This window comes from Ursus maritimus, unplaced genomic scaffold (genome assembly GCF_017311325.1).
Source record: "Ursus maritimus isolate PB19 unplaced genomic scaffold, ASM1731132v1 scaffold_7, whole genome shotgun sequence".
In the NCBI taxonomy this organism is placed as follows: domain Eukaryota; kingdom Metazoa; phylum Chordata; class Mammalia; order Carnivora; family Ursidae; genus Ursus; species Ursus maritimus.
In genome coordinates, this window is record NW_024426885.1 from 62,618,168 (window position 1) to 62,625,445 (window position 7,278).

At 38.0% G+C, this 7,278-nt stretch overlaps 1 pseudogene; it reads left to right on the top strand.

Annotated features, from left to right (window-relative positions):
- The first annotated feature begins 5,776 nt into the window (after positions 1–5,776).
- Positions 5,777–6,305, top strand: LOC103667743 (annotated as a pseudogene).
- The last annotated feature ends 973 nt before the right edge of the window (positions 6,306–7,278 follow it).

The following is a 7,278-nucleotide window of genomic DNA, read 5'->3' on the forward strand; positions in this document are numbered from 1 at the left end:
ATAAGAGCCAGAACTGGAAGAAGATGGGAACAGAGACACATTGCTCGTAGACAACTGCAATCACACCACAGACTCCTTCTGCTGCAGTCCCTCAGAACTACCTGCTTCTGACCCCTTCTACAACATGATTTGAGACAGCAGTATAGATCAGAAGAGGAAGCTATTTCACTGGAAGAAGGTACAGTTAAAAATAAAATATGGATAGTCTGTGAAGTTGAGAACATTTTCAAGTTCCTCAAACATTATGGAAATAGTGAACCTAATTAGAGGGGAACTGGGGAATGTTTACATGAAATGAAATGAGACCTCACAATTACAGCTACAGTTTGACCGAATGGACAAGGGTGCATAACCCATTCTTTCTGTCCTAGACACAGGGCTCTTTCCCCGCACTAATGATAATATTATAGAAAAATTACATGAGAATAAAGTAAAAAGAAAATTAAAAAAGAGGTCTGAGAAGATGTATGAGAGGAGTTAATTGCATAGAAAAAAATAAAGTCAGCAAGCAAAAGAATTTGAAATTTGAGAGTTAACATAAGCCTGTATTATGGAGAGTCTTCTGGGTACCATTGATCTGTTATTTCTCCCATAGTCTGTTGAAGTCTAAGTGGATGATAAATAATGTAGTTACATAACCATGTTTTCCCTGTTGTCAAGAACACTGCTTGAAACTAACCATGGACTGAAGAGAGGGAAGGGTTTTCTCCAGGAGCCTTGTATAAATTGAGCTGGGATTGCAGTGAAATAGTCAGCTGTGGCTTAGTTTGATCTACTTATCTGTACTACCATCTGAGGGTTAAGCCTGCCCAGAGAAGAGAGTAGAACAGATTTCATTTTCTGTGTACTTAAAATAAATCTTGGATTTCATGAGCAGTGAGTACTTGCAATAAATCTCCTTTTACTTAAATTAGATTGATGAGATTGCTCTTTTTTACACACAAACAATCTCCGACAAAGATGGGGTTTTCGTTAAAAACAAATTCTCCCATCAGACAGAAACACGACCTATCATTTGGATTTTAGTCAGAAAGCAGAAACCACCTGAGGTATTTCAAACAGATAGAATTTAATCTAAGGAACTGAATAAGCTAGTGATGAAAAAACTAAGGAGCTGAGCAGAAGATGGTGAGACATCTCAGGGATGAGCAACAGGAACACAGGAAGGACGCTGTGTTCCCAAATGCAGAAGCTGAGGTCACTGGGTATAAGGTGGAACCATAGTGGGCCTTTCCAGGGAGGTCATAAAGAGAGACACTTTCTGGCAGGGTCTGGACCCACCCACGAGGCTCAGAGATGCTGCCAGAGATGCCACCAAAAGCAAAGAAGAGAGAAGTCTTCTCCCCTTCCTTATGTCTCCTTTATACCAGGGAACCCCATTGGCCAAACCTACAGAGATGCTAGAGGCCTGAGAAACAGAGTTTCTTGTCATACAGAACAGGAAAGAGAAAGATAGAGTATGAATCTGAAAGTAAGCAAGCCAAGCTCTGCCGCAAGTAGGCTCCAGGAAACACTCTGTACCACACTAGCACACACCCTGCGACAATTCTGGGTGGTCTGGGGGCATCATAACAGACCTTCAATTTGTGTGATTCTCCTTACATTTTTCCTTTTACCCATTTCATTCTGATCTTCAGTATCTTGCCCTGGGGATTTCTGTAAGATGTAAGACATATGTTACTTGAAATAATATGCTCTCCTTATATAAAGTAAATGCCTAAACTGGCTGCGGATATTATACTTAAGGTACTAGAGGAAGAAGGAAGAGAGGGATTTACCCTTGTGAGCATTAGGCAGCAGAAGGGGAATCATTCTAAACACTAGAGAGAGGGTAGAATACTGATGTCTTAGGGAATCAAACACTCATATGCTACTGGGTATCAACACCCCAGGGAGAAGGCATGCCCTTAGAGAAAGTGGGTATGTGGTATCCCAGTGAAAGCTAAAACCTAAACACAGGAGACCCCTGCCTTGGCAGAGGGTCCCATGCCCTAAGCAGTGTCCAGATACAGCACAGCTTTCAGACAAAAAGGGAAGTGCAAGCTGAAGTATCGTATGTATCAAAAGGAGCCAATAAGCTTTGATTAATTCCCCATTCCAGCCTTCCCAACTCAGGTTTAACTTCAACATCTCAGTACTGGCAGAAAACAAATGGCACACTCAAAAAAGTTTAATGGAAAGAATTTAACAAGAGAACTATTACTTAAATCTTGAACAGGGGCACACCTGGGTGGCTCAGTTGGTTGGGCGTCCAAATCTTGCTTTCAGCTCAGGTCATGATTTCTGGGTTGTAGGATCAAGCCCCAGGTCAGTTTCTGTGCCCAGTAGGGGTCTGCTTGGGATTTCTCCCTCCCTCTCCTACTGTTCCCCCTCCCCCCCACTTATGCTCTCTCTCTCTTTCTAATAAATAAATATGAAATCTTTTTTAAAATTTTTTAAATAAATCTTGAACAGGATTAAGGAAATCAACAAGGATGATGAAGCGTAGTGGAGAAAGTCAAGGCCTGAATGGAAAAAGGAAGAAAATGGTGTTACCACAACCCCAAAGGAGCCAAAACCACAGAGCAAAAGCCTTCCTCCAAGTAGTCCTGATGCCTTAGGGAAGCACATTCACTGTTCCAACAATGGTGAGAGACAAGAAAAAAGTGAAAGAAATAGATATCCCAACTTTTTTTCTTTCCTTTTCAACTCTAGCTGCTACCTCTCTGGTTAAACCCATTTAGAAGTCAAAAAGCACAGCACATAAGCCCAGCTAAGGCAATCTATGGGTCCCAGGGCACAGAACAGACAGAAAAGTCCTAAAATCAGGAGAGGCTAAATAAAGAACAACCCAGAGAATATCAAAATACTAATTCAAAAGATATATGCATCCCTATGTTTATTGCAGCAGTATTTACAATAGCCAAGATTGGAAACAACCCGTGTCCATCCATAGATGAATGGGTAAAGAAGAGGTGAGATAGATAGATAGATAGATAGATAGATAGATAGGTAGATAGATAGATAGATAGGTAGAAATATTACCCAGCCATAGAAAGAATGAAATCTTGCATTTGCAACAATAGAGGGTATAATGCTAAGTGAAATAGTCAGAGAAAGACAAATACCATATGATTTCACTTATAGGTAGAATTTAAGAAACAAAACAATGAACAACAACCAAAAAAGGAGACAAAGAAAAAAAAAACAGACAAATATAGAGAACAAAGTGCTGGTTGCTTGAGGGAGGGAGGTGAAATAGGTGAAGGGGATTAAGAGTACACTTCTTATGATGAACACTGAGTAATGTATAGAAGTGTTGAATTACTATATTATACACTTGAAACTGATGAACACTATATGCTAATTATACTTGAATTTTAAAAAAAATTAAGAGGAGGGGAGGATAAAGAAATAATAACCAGCACCCAGCAGCTCCAGATTTTGTGGGGTCTGAGGTCTCTACAATTTGAGGGGCTTACTTAAAAAAATAACAATATATAATAAAAATATAACATTAGGAATGGAAGTGCATATTTGTTTATATCAAGAAGAGAAATCACAAAAAAAAAACAAAGTTTAAATAACTGACAAATACTCAACTATCAGAATCTGAAAAAAAAGCAAATCCTTATTAATTAACTACTTAAGACACTTTTCTAATATTTACCATCTTTATAGTATTGGCTGTAATTTTTTCATCATCGCTTTATATAAGAACACACTTTCTAATACCAATTTTTGTAATAAGATAGAAAGATAATTTCATATTTTCTAGAATCAAAATTTTTTTAGTATTGATAACTGGAAATGCATATACTATACAATGTTACACAAAAATATGTTTTTATTGTTTGTAGGTCTGTTTTAAGTTTGTGCCCTACAAACACAGGAATTTTGATAAGTTCTATTTTGCATGAGTACCATAAATTTTTAAATGTATGCTGCTTCTTAAGTTGCTTATACTATCACTTGTATTCATTATCAAAAATATTCATATCAAAAATATTCATTATCAAAAATATTCAAAACAGCAGAGCATTTCCATTTTAAGGAAGTGTTGATGAAAACTGAATTCTCCACCGACAATTAAACACATCTGATGACTGAAAGAATTTTCCAGAGATCAGCTTCAGGTTCCACACTGCACACCTAGTTTTTACTCTAGGATCCATGTTTCTGCTTCTAGGAACCATAGAAGTTAATTCAGACACTGATGGCTATCAATGGCTTAACTACCCAAAAGTGACTGAAAAAACATATAAATGTATCTCTTTAAACTCAAACTAAATATCATAAACTCAGTTTTCCCTAAGCTGGATCTCATAAAATCCTGAAAAATGGTTAAAGGAAATACAGGTCAGTGACGTTTGTAGACTTGCATTTGAATCAAGAGTCAAAATATACTCATGATATAATTTACTTAAAAAGAAATTATTACCTAACTGTTCACACAAAAGGTCTGGAAGCAATAACTAACTCAGGAACAAGGAGTGCCCCTAGTGTCCAGATTGTGGTTTCCAAACATCATTTCCACAAAAAAAATCCTGAAATCCTTGGAGAGATGGCTGATTTCGGGTCTGGTGCAATAAACTTATATAAGCCTAGAACACCCTGTCATGCCAAAAAGCAAAGAAGCTGTACACATTCACGGGTCTCATGTCAAGAGATAATAAATAGGAGCCAAGTTAAAGGGACTAGATCATTTGTGCATTAAAAATTGTAACTCTACTAGATAAAAATGCATCTTTTTTAAAAAAGCCTGAGGTCATACGGTTTTCCACAGTGGTTGTAACAATTTACATTCCCACCAACCCTGTACCAGGGTCCTTTTTTCTTCATGTTCTCCCCAACACTTGTTATTTCTTGTCTTGTACACTGAAACTAGCAGAACATTGTGTGTCAACTATACTCAAATAAAAAAAACACAGACATCCAATACGTGTCACACCAAGTAAAAAAAAAAAAGCAAAATCTATGAGGTCATAACGATATATTTTTTAAAAACATCAATGGTTCCATATAAAGGTTTGTTAGGGCACCAACATCCCATGCTAAAATTGGACAAAGCAGGGCGGGGGGGGGGGAATTATCCTACCTTTCCTGTATTAACTATATTCCAGTGTAATCAAATAATCAACAAAAAAAATTCTTCTTTACAGGAGAATTCCACTTAGTAATTACAGAAGGAATGATTAAATTTGAGTATCTGTATTTTGTAGCCCCTAAAGAAATAATAGCTCTAGACAATGGTCATCCAGGGTTGCTAAAGCCATCTGGGGAAAGACACATGGATCAGGCTGACAAGATCTGACAGCTCTGGTCAATCTTAACATTCCAAACAATAAAATAAGATAAAATACAAGACAATGAAAAGACAGCGTGTCGAGCATCATATGACTCTGATGTGACAGAATAATGAATCCACAGCACCATTTATGAAATGTTCTACCAAAAAAATTGAACTTGAATATGATCAAGCATCTAGATATAACAGATGAACATGCCAAATGACACCACAGGGAGGCAACTGGCCAATCCCAGAGTGCAAGGTATGCTATGGGGCACAAGATCCAGTTTCTTCAACAAATAAATGCATTAGAAAAGAAATAGAAGGAAAAGAAAGTTTACAGATTTAAGGAATTTTAGGAAACACCAAATGCAATATGTGGACTTTAAAAATGTTATGGAACAATAAGGTAAACTTAGTGACTACTGAGAGCATATTTAATGATATTAAAGAAATAGTATTGCAGCGGTGGCGTAGGCAGGATCAGCAGCAAGAGAGTCTGGGGCCATGTCTCACACCATTCTGCCGGTACAGCCTACCAACAGGCCAGGAGGCAGAACTTATGCCATGACGCTGTGATTGAAGGCATTGACTGTGTTTGTAAAATTATGAAGATCATCTGAAGAGCCTCTGTATCACCTATGATATCAGTCAGTTGCTTGATTTTATCCATGATTTGGCAGATCTCAGTGGCCTTGTTTACAGAGCTGATACCCAGGCATACCAGCCTTACAACAAAGACTGGATGAAAGAAAAAATCTTCGTGCTCCCCCGTGGACAGGCCCAACAGGCTGGGAAACAGTTGAGTTGGAAGCCTTGGGGGAAGGGGGTGGGCATGAACACCACTGTGGACAGTGTGCGCCAGTGGAAGTTTCAAGTTATAGTAATCCTGTTTCCACTGTGGTACACTCCAGCCAGGATTGCGTGTATTAGATGAAACGTGAGGATCTTGGCCAATCTGAAACCCCCATGGCCCCCTTCCCCTCCTTTTGTTAAATGTAAGTATTTTCATAATTTAGATGGAAGTTGATTTTTGTCAGTTAATGTTGGTCCCAGTCCTTCAAACTCTCCATATCTGCTTTATAGCATTCACTGCACTAACCCTTCTTCAATTTAGGGTGGGAGAGGTGACAGTTTAGTTGCATGTTCAAGATAAAATCTTAGTGAAAAACAAATAAATGTTCCTTAGGGTTTTGTTTTGTTTTCTAAGAAGAAATAGTGTTAAGAGTTTTTTGGTTTGTTTGTTTGTTTGTTTGTTTGGGCTCTAACAATGACTTAAAAAATAGTGTCTTGTCTCTCAGAGACACATACTGAAATATTTAGGGGTGAGGTAATATTGTGTCTAGTATTTACTTCAAAATTATCCAATAGGTAGGAGTAAGGCATAGGAGAGTCAGTGTAGATGAAACAGGACTGGTCATGTGCTGACAATAGTTGGATCTGGGCGAGAGGCATATGGAGATTCATCATACTATTTTCTCTAATTTCATATATGATCAAAACGTCCATAATAATTTCTTTTTCAAAGAGCAGCTGAAGAAAAATGAACTTTCCAAAAGGTTCACTAAAACTGTGAAAACGCCACTTTCCTCTTATATCATAGAGAAGGAAGTCTCCTTAGGCCTTCAAGTCTTCAGGCAGAGAGATTGATCCAACAGTTGATTCCCTTCTCTCTTTCTAATTCCTAAATGTTGTCTGTAGTGTCAAGCACTCAAGGCTAACTTCATAATTATTACAGAACATATGTCTACCTCACCAGACAAAGACTGAAACATTGCATTGGGATATCCTGACTCAGTTGTGTGTAACAGGACAAAAACCTTTCTGAACCCTGAACGGACTTTGAATTAACAGACACTCCAGTGTTACTTGAAGGCCGTGGCTGAGTGAGAAACAAACAAATAAATAAATAAATAAATAAATAAAGCAAGCCTCAACAAGCAATCACTAAAAGGCACTTGGGTGTCGGCCAAGTGACAGATCTCTGAATGCTGGAGAGTTCAAGAACT